General features: G+C 34.4%; 1 long non-coding RNA gene across 1 annotated transcript; it reads left to right on the top strand.

Moving 5' to 3' along the window:
- Positions 1–9150: 9150 nt before the first annotated feature.
- LOC114738721 (uncharacterized) lies at positions 9151–10023 on the top strand. Its single transcript, XR_003739557.1, has 2 exons — positions 9151–9376; positions 9792–10023. It is a non-coding gene; the product is annotated as an uncharacterized LOC114738721 (long non-coding RNA).
- Positions 10024–10511: the final 488 nt, after the last annotated feature.

The following is a 10511-nucleotide window of genomic DNA, read 5'->3' as shown; positions in this document are numbered from 1 at the left end:
TAGCAATTCAACCAATCATAGTTAAAATATTATCAATGTTACGCTAATTAATTTTAATATAAATGAAAACTGATTCTAATTTATCTTTAAATAAACCAAGAATTAGTTTACAATTTATTTAATGTCACTTTTGTAATTGTGATGAAATATATAAAAAAATATGTATTTAAAAAATTATTCAGAAAAAATAGTTAAAAAAAAGAGATGAAAATATATAATGTAAACTAGGGTGATTAAATAGTTATCTATTTGTTGAAAAAATAGTAATTTAAAAAGTCAAAGAATAAAAAAAAGTTGATGACTTGAAAAATAATAATAATCATCATCAAATATACGTTTATTATTTTTGCCAACTATAAAATATGCATTTATAATTACGTTGAGATTTGTTATATGACATGTTTTATATTTAAAAAATACTCATAAAAAATAAAAATCAAAAGTAAAATGTGCAAAGTCTTGTCAATACACGTTTTACCACAAGTCTGCAACATTTAAAGTTATCTTCCCTTCCCTATGTGAGCCGACCAGACACTTTCTCTTGAGCAGTTGAGCTATCCACTTTCTGCAACTATTTTCTTCTTTACTCCCACAACGTAGACCACTGAATTTCGCAAGGTCTAAAACGGCATGGATGGAGGTTGCAACTTGCATCTATGGAGAAAGAAGGAAAAGAAAATGCTATTGGTAATTTTTGTTCTTCGTCTTTATTATCATCTCCATCCCCTTTTCTTTTTCCTTCTTCATCGTTGTTATTTTGCCATAAAACCACCACGGACCCATGGAGAAAGACGAACAAGGGAGAAAATGTGTCGACTTGACGGTAGAAAAAAGACGAAGCAAGTGGTGAGCAACCGAAATTTCAGACTCGTCCAGTTTTCTTGAAACTACTCCGGTTTCCGGCTTTAATCTGGATTCCGGCTCAAATGCCCGTTCAGGACAGCCTAAAGCGGTCCAATCCTTTAAACGGTTAAAACATTCCAACCGAGCCGGGAAGATGAACGGGTGACGGTTAGACCAGTTTGACCATCCAGTCCGGTCCGGCTTTCAAACCATTGCATACTATAATGGAAAAGTAGTTCCATTTCTATACTCAGACTACTCAGGGATCGAGAAAGTAACAATCAGGAATAGGGGGATGACGTTCTCCATGCCTCATCCATGACCAAAATGTCGTGTGACAAAAGGGACGTGATATGGTTGTATGAAAGGTTACATCATTCATCGATCCTCATATGATTTGGGTAGTCGTGATGTCTTGCTAGAGACCGCTTACGACTTGTGAGTCATTATAGTAAATGGCCCACTGCCAACTTCATATGGGCCTACAGGGTCGCACACAAAATAGTCCAACACGAGCTATGATGTCCAGATTTATTGAATCTAAGATATGTCCAGATTCAATGAATAGTCTAGGGTGGACGTTTATATATATAAATTCGCGTATATATATATTATATGATATAAGAGATATTTATAAGATTTGATTTATTAGAATAAATCAAATATAATTCCGTCATATCTTTATTTTGAATTAAATGAATAGGTGAATTAAATCTATGGGACGAATTTAATATAAATCATATTTATTTAATTGATTTCTTATCGGATTACGTAATATATGATATTGCATTAATTTCGGAATTAATTTAGGATTAATTCTGAAATCCAATATCCTTCATAATTCCGATAGCATCCTATATATTTGATATTTAGGAGCTAGGGTTTTGAGGGTGTGAGAAAGCAAAAAGGTTTGCAGATAAGAAACGGCCAAAATAGAAACGGTGAGGACGGATTCCCGGAAAAGCCCTAGAGGGACAAGAGGCGCTAGCACGTCGTTCGTGATTAGAATGCTGTTCATGTGGATACCAGTAGAGGAAGCCGATCTGAGTTGTCAACTTCTCACAAACAAAAGGAGAGCATAGGCATCCCGAACGTCGGAATCCCCGAGCCACCAACGATTCGAATACCGTAGGTAACACCTCTTACTACTTGACTTAAACACAATCGGTAGATCCAGGCAAGGGATTGGAAAATTTTAAAGTTATTTTCCACTGCGTGTCTTTCAATTCCTTACCGTTGTCTATTATTTAGTTCCTTCAGTTTCTTGGTCAACTTAGTTAGAAGCATGACACTATGAGAAAATCCCTTAATAAACCTTTGATAATACCCTACTAAACCCATAAAACTTCTCACCTCCATCACAGATTTTGATGATTCCCATTTCAACATGGCATCAACCTTGCTAGGATCAATAGCCACTCCCTCGACATATACCACGTGACCTAAGAACTTCACCTCTCTAAGCGAAAACTCGCACTTGCTTAACTTAGCATACAACTGGTGATCCCTTAATATTCGCAAGGCAATGCAAAGACGCTCTTGGTGTTCTTCCTCATCCTTGGAGTATATCAAGATATCTTCTATAAACACCACAATTAACTTATCCAAGTACGGCCTGAAGATCCTATTGATATAGTCCATAAACACCGCTGGAGCATTCGTTAAATCAAAAGACATTACTAAAACTTGTAATACCCATATCTGGTGCGAAAGGCTGCCTTCTGGATGTCTCCTGCTCTGACTCTCAACTGGTGATATTCTGACCTTAAGTCAATCTTGGAAAACACCGCTAACCCCATTAGCTGATCTAGTAAGTCATCAATCCTAGGCAATGATACTTGTTCTTGATAGTTACTTTGTTCAACTATCTGTAATCTATACACAATCTTAGGATCATATCCTTCTTTCTCACAAACAGTATTGGTGAACCTCACAGTAAGACATTTGGTCTAATGAATCCTTTCTTAAGTAACTCTTCAATTTGCTTTTTCAACTCTGCCAATTCAGAAGGCGACATTCTATACGGTGCTTTGGAAATTGGAGTTGTCCCTGGTACTAGTTCAATAGAGAACTCAACTTCCCTCTTTGGGGGTAAAACAAACACTTCCTCAAGAAATACCTCAGGAAACTCCCTCACTACCTTGATCTGCTCAATATCAACTACTTTATCTGTAGTAACAAAAAAGAGAACAACGTAGGCCTGACAACCCTTCTGAATACACTTAGTTACTTGAGTAGCAAACCACCACAAAAGACCATTAATAGTCTCAACTATCATAGTGCACAAAGGAAGGGTTACCATCTTCCTTTTGTAATCCAAAATGGCATTATTTGCTTATAGTCAATCCATGCCAATAATCACATCAATACCTTTGAGGGGTAGACAAATTAAATCAATCACAAACTCACGATTCTCAAATTTAAGCACGAGACTCAAACAAGCTTGCGTGGTTAACACAATGGCTCCTGCTGGAGTTGATACTTTCAACAAGCAAGACAAATCATACATTAAAAATTTAAAATTTTAAGCACAATTCACAGCAATAAAAGAATGAGTGGCACCAGAATCAAACAACACATTTATATCATGTCCTTAAAGAAAAACAGTACCTCTAATCAGATTAATAGACGTATCGGCCTCTTCTTTAGACAAAGTAAAAACTCTCCCTAGAACCACGAATCTAAAACTAGGAGTTTGCTATTTTGCCTTTGGACAATTGCAAGCCAGGTGTCCAAACTTATGGCATCTGTAGCATTACCAACACTGCCCTGTATGATTCTTTCAACATCTCAAGCAAGGACCACTAACACTTGGTGTGGATCAGGGAAGCTCACGGTGGACACTCTAATCTCCTCCCATATGATTCTCCTAAGCCGGTCTCCTTTGCATAAAGCCTTTACTGGCTGAATCCTTTTGATTTTGGCTCTTGCTTTTGCCTGAAGTCCCAGAAACATAGCTATAGTTCTTATTGATTCCTCCCATTGGCCTTATCAAACTAGATAACCTGTCCTAGCTATCCCGGTAATGGCTCTACTCCACCTCTTGGGTCCTGTGGGCCATCATCCTGAGTTTTGTGCAGGCATCCTCGAAACTTTTAAACTCTTATAAGGCCATTTGCTGCTTCAACTTTGGCCTTGCCTGTTCTATCAATTGTGAGGCCATCCACTCTGGGTTATCTTTCTATTGCAGGTAGGTCACATGCTTAGAAAGGTCAATATACTTGGCAATAAACTCATCCTCATACATGTTCTTCTGTCGAAGAGTATAAAAAGTTGTTTCTTTTTCTTGTCTCATGGTTGGAAAAAAGTAGTGATCAAAGAACATCTACTTGAATTCTTTCCGAGTAACCCTCGAGTCATCTATGCCACTTACACACCTCCACCACCTCTTAGCTCAGTCCCTCAATAAGACTATTGTTGCTTGCACCTTCTGATAATTTATGTTTGATTGGTTGAGAATACTGAGTTCATGCAAAGAAAACGAAGAGTAAATTGTTTTAATACCCATAGAATAAAAATAATAAAATAAGTGCTAACAGTAAAATATAAATAAAATAATAATATAAATAATTTTAATTGTATAACAAAAAAAATAAGTCTATTTAGCGTAAAAAAAAATTATTTTTATTCAACATTTTTCAGCTTGCCTATGCTAGTAGAAAACTACAAGTTTTTCTAACATCACTTTAAACATATCACTATTTTTAAGGGATTAGTGAATATAATTCTATCTCCAGTACTTAATATAAGAACTAGTTTAAGAGATTATTGAGTGTAGTAATTGTACATATCAAAAGTTTAATCAAATGGTAGTTCTAGCTAATACATATGATTAGCAAGAATATTTTAGAAAAGATAATATATATTTATTACAAATAACTAACTTAACTAATTTTCCTAATCATGACTCTATGTGAATATGTGTGTATAATATTATAAAAATAAATAGCATAACATGATATAAAAGCCCCACATCAACTAAATACTAAAATTAAGGAGCTTTAAGAGCCTCTATATACGAGGTTGTAGATAGAGTTAAAAATAAGCCAAACAATTTTCACATATATCTAAGACAGTCTCAAAAAAGTGCCATTTTTGAGTTTGTAAACCGTTTGATCATATTGAAATTTTATCAGCCTATTTGTGACATCCAATTCATCAATTTCAATGGTTGGATCGTTGCTCTAATCTCTGAGGTAGGTTATTAGGTATGCTTTGAACTCATTTTATTAAATTTTGTAGATAAAACCCTGAATAGTACATTGTTGTTTTTAAATTTGTTCACTGTTGGATCGAGTCACAATTTGGAGAATAGACTCATGATAGATAAAAAATTAAATTTAACTATTGGGTTAATGATTTAACTTCTGTATTGAGAATAATTTAACTCGTATTAAATCTGTTTGTCTAAGTTCTTCAAAGATAGGACATTAGCTATAAATTAGGGGTTTTCTATCTAGGTTATGAATTTGATGATTCTAATGATATAACCTAATAATTAAAGGATAATTTAAGTTAAGAAAATCTAGAAATTGAATTTAAATCATCATATATATATGTTTTTACTCTAAACCTTAAAAAAATAACCTTTCGAGCTAGAACTTTGCGAGTAACTTACTCTAATATTGTAAAGATAACATTTTAATTTCATTTGTAGATATCAACCTTATTATGGCATTTTTGAGTGCAAATCGTGGTTGTATTTAACTATTAGCTAGAAGACCTGGTAACTAAATTTCTATCTATTAGATGCTTTGTTATGAGATTACTTAGTGGTTTTATAACCAATTTTTGTATATGTATATTATGTTTTGTATGAACTGTCTTGTGGGATGCTATTTTGAAAAAGGTTACAACTATTTGTGTTATTAGAAATTAATAATTATGACTATGGTATTATTCTGAAATTTGTTTGATTATACATATAAATGTGTAATCGTAAACCCTATGCATTTGATTTGGTTGGGGGAGGAGACGATTAGAGTATGTAGTTATACACATACCATGTGGTATTGGCCATCATATGGAGTTTTATGGTTGGCTACTATTATTGTCCCACTATTTTTTCAGGGACTACAACACCTACTAGTTTTTCAAGGAGGGACTCATGCTCCATCGAATGCTATGATTTTTCACTGGTCCACATCACTCATGCAATGAGCTTGTTAGAGTAGCCACTCAAATGTAAAGAACTTAGCCCATGAGTCCAGTCAGTAGAAATATAGGGGATATAAGGTTGGATTTGGGTTTAGTGATTGCAAATGACATAAAATCTTTATTGACATTTATATTTTGTGAATAAATGTAAAGTATGATATCTTTTATGACATGATCAATTATATGAGGCTGGCTGAAATATCTTACTTATCTGGTTATTATGAGTTTAACTATTAAATAAATGTCTAATGACCGTTACAAAATTTGTGTATCCCACCTGACCCTCGCTAGCTCCATGCTAATGTGTGTGATAGGTAGGGTTTTAGTTACTGATGCTAGCAAATATTAAGATGCATCGCAAGTGTACGGGTCATAAAAATAGAAAGTGGCAAATCAAGGTCGATCTCGCAGAGAACTCAATTAATTAGTAATTAGGCAATAAAAATCTTTTTTTCGTTTAAGTTAGGTAAATCAAAATTTCTTCGAATTGAGTGAAAAGAAATAAAATTGAACAAGAGTGAAAAGAAATAAAATTGAACAAAACAAAGCTTTATCAAATTAATTAAGCAAACGCAAAAAGAACAACCTAGAGTTACTAATATATTATTTGCTCCTTAGATTTTATCCTCACTAAATTATTCATACTTAAACTCAATTCGTTAATCTAGAGTATTAATAGTTAAAAGTGCCTGTCAGTCTACTTATAACTTTACTTCAATTAATTATGTAATCTCTCATACAATTACATAAGGCGCATATTAATCCAACTTCACTCTAATTTGATTATGTGGAGCCTCCAGGTATATGTCTATCCTAGGTGCAAATTAGATTAAGGGTGTGTTTGGATGAAATCAAACCGTGGTTTGAAAAAGTGATTCTGGAGAATAGATTCTGGGGAAAATAGATTCTGTGAAGAATAGATTTTGTAAAAAAGTGATTCTGAGAAGTGAGAGTGTTTGGATAGTTGTTATCAGAAGCACTTTTTATATATACAAATTACTAAAAAAATACATAAGTTAATATGATAATTACAGAAAAAATAGATTTTATGATATATTTTAATTTGAAGGAATAAAATTGTTAATAATATGTTTTTTACCAACATAATTAATAATACATAAGATAATATAATTAATAAATAATTAATGTATATATATATTTATAAAATATAAGATTAAATATATTTATAAAAAAATATGTTTATAAAAAAAATAACAAGATATATATCATATAGGCCCTCACATTCTCCCTTTTTTCTCTAAAAGCAAAAAAAATTTGTTTTTTCCAAAACCATGGTTTTGGAGTCAAAACCATGGTTTTGACCCAAAACCATGGTTTTGGTTTTTAGAGGGGATGTTTGGGTAGATTATTCCCCAAACCATGGTTTGGGTTTGGGGTGTCACCCAAACACACCCTAAATCCAATTCTACGTTACTTAATTCATGGTCTATTTAAGATTTCCTTTGTCAAGTTCAATCCTAGATTCCCAAAACAAACTCAACGGTGACCAAATACTAAGTTAGTTATAATTAAAAACAAGATTAAGTGAACTGAATTAAAAATAAGTATAATTAAACAGTAGGAATAATCTTTAAATCACAAACAACTTCATAGTACTCTAAGTTACAAAACAAAACTAGCTACACATGACCTTAGGCAATTCCAATTCAGCAACAGTAATTCTGAAACAAGATGGCATAATGGAATGGAAAAGAAATCTTAACAGGGGAATGAGAAATCTGAATAATGGAATGATGAAAATGGAATGATTGTAAACTGAATAAGAACCCAAGTCTCCAGCAAAGCTCCAGCAGAAGTACGATGGCGGCCTCAAGATGAAGACGAAGGCGTCTTCCCTCTGTCTAAGACGATGATGAATCCCCTCCCCTGTTCGAACCAGTTCGGCCGCTATTAGATGAAGAAGATGATCCACCAGCTCTCCCTTGCTTGTCTCCGTCGAGCTCCAGCAAAAGAACAATGTCCTCTCCTTCTTTCGAAACAGTCGGCGCCTTCCTCTGTCTCACAACCAGTTCGGCGCTTCTAGCTCTCCTGCAGAACCTGTCGGCCCTCTTCAGAGAAGAAGAACCAGTTCGGCTCCTTCACCCCCTCCGTTTTTTCTTTGATAGGCAGGCCCCCCTAGTCAAACGGTGTCGTCCATGGATGTGCCATTCCCAAAATTCCATTCCCCCAAACGGTGTGTTTAGTTTCGGCTGAAAAGGGGAACAGATCCTCTCAGCGGCCATTTTCTCCTCATCTCTCAGAATCTCCAATTCTTGACCGTCCACTTCATCCGAATGCTCACCAAGAGACACGTCATAAAGCATTCAAAATCACATCTAAGCCATTCGTCTTGTTATGATCCTGGCCGCACATTCAATTTCATATTCCGCCAAATCCCTGTAGCTTTATTTCACGAATACACTCCAGTTTCTTGTGAAGTTCCATGTCCATCGGCGGTGCAAACAGGAGCTCTGTCGTCACCATCGGTCGGGCACTATGAGAGAATTTGTTGAGAGTAGCTTATTTGGTCAGGTATCTTCATTACAACTCTTCCTCCATATCTTTGCCGCAACTATTCCTCCATCCCTTTTTGAACTATGCTTTTTCTTGTTCTTCCTTTTCCCCTTCCATTTAATTAATTTGAAGTTCTTGTTCGAATTTTTTTGGGTGGATTAATTAAATCAGGAGGATGAGCGATTACAGGGTGGAGATGATTAATGATGGCATGTGGGAGTTTTATATGCATCTCCACGGGCCTGAAGACAGTAAATTTTTTCATCCCTCTGATTTACAATTTTTTTTTTTATTTCCGACTGATTATTTTAATATGCACCTTTAGTCGGAATGTATGTTTAGCAAGTTTTGTTTGGGAATAGCTTGCAAACTTCTGGAAATCTGCATTTTTCTTTTTGTTGCAACTATTACGTTCGGAAGTTTGTCTCGATCTTAAGATCAGCGAAGTTGTCACTTTTAGTTTAGATGGAAAAATTATGTTGGTGAATTATCCATTTTGTTTTAATCATTTTGGTGAAAGGAGATCGTCTGGTTTTGTTTGTATCTCTATACTCCTGCAGACATGATTTCTCTGTTTTTCAACAAAGTCAAATGAGATGTTATTCTGACCTTCTAGTTGAGTTGTTAGTTGGCGTATCATGATTTTCTCCAGTTTTCTATGTACAATCAGTTAAAGTCAATATATTGGCAGTGAATGTAATCTACAGATAACAATAATCATCCATCCACAACTTTGGCTTCCACAAATTTTGTGCACCTTCAATACCTTCTGTTCTAGTTTATGCAGCCATTTAAAGATATGATCGAAGAGACTAGGAATTGCAAGCCAGTTAACCAACATACTCAGAGATGTTGGAGAGGAGTGAGTCTGAAGTTTTTATTGCTTACTGCTTTTTTAAGTTCTTTTAAGAGTTGCAGAGTAAATCTTTTTTTAGACCATAGAGTGTTCCGCCATGAGAGCTTTTGTGAGATTGTCACTGGACAAAGTTACATTAGGTATAGATAGACTGATTCCAAATAATAATGATTTACACATCTCCTAAACAAGTTAGGAGACCAAGTTTGCTGCAAAAGCTACCTTGACCAATTGAACAAAACATAACTTTCTCTTCCGTATTTAACGAAATAGAACTTGACACATGTTGAACTAGCTGTCATAAGGGACAAAACAGAATTTGTTGTCCTATGTAAGAAAATACAAGTTGCTGTCATGTCATACAAAATACAAGTCGGTGGATTGAATGACTGAAGTGCTGGAATTTGAATTTTTATTGCAGGTGGTAGCTATATTATCTCTCATGTTGACTAAATATTGTTGAGGCTATAGAAGATGGACCTTCTAGACCTTCACCTGCTAGGAATTGATTAGACATTGTTGAAGTTGCTATTGAAGATGCACCTTCACCAAACAAGAAGGAAGAAATTAAAGAAGAGCAATGTAGATGTTAGTATGTGGTCATAAAAAAGTTGTAATGCAATATATTTCATACAACAAAACTGTCTTGTGTATATGTAGTTTGCTCTCAAGCAGTGTTTCATGTAATGCTGTTGCAGGCAAAGAGTTTGAAAAATATATATATAGTCTCTTTATTTGTTACTTTACAGGCATCTTATTGTTCTCAAATAGATTTAAACTCCTATGAGTTATCATAAGCTGAACCTTTTTTGTTAAATCAGGCTGTACAATGCTATTTATTAGCAAGATAAATCTCATTCCATATTTATAGAGGAAGAAATTAAACAATCCTTGACTAATTTGCTCTGCTATCATGCTTTTAATTGAGCACTGCACATCTTCTCTCTATTTTCCAAAACAATTATGAAAGAGAGATACTCCCTCCGTTTGTAATTATAAGAGACATTTGATACGTATAGCATGTTCTTATATATAAGAGACTTAAAAGTTGTCTCTACTTTTTTGTGTTGATTTCTTATTTTACCCATATTTATTATTTCAACTCACACTCTCTCTCTCCTTCCCACTTCTCTTTCTTTTA

The sequence above is a fragment of the Neltuma alba genome, unplaced genomic scaffold (assembly GCF_004799145.2).
Source record: "Neltuma alba isolate B1F8T4 unplaced genomic scaffold, ASM479914v2 tig00013669_pilon, whole genome shotgun sequence".
Taxonomy (NCBI): Eukaryota; Viridiplantae; Streptophyta; class Magnoliopsida; order Fabales; family Fabaceae; genus Neltuma; species Neltuma alba.
Note: the sequence above shows the minus strand (reverse complement) of the source record. Positions and strands in the feature narration are given on the sequence as shown.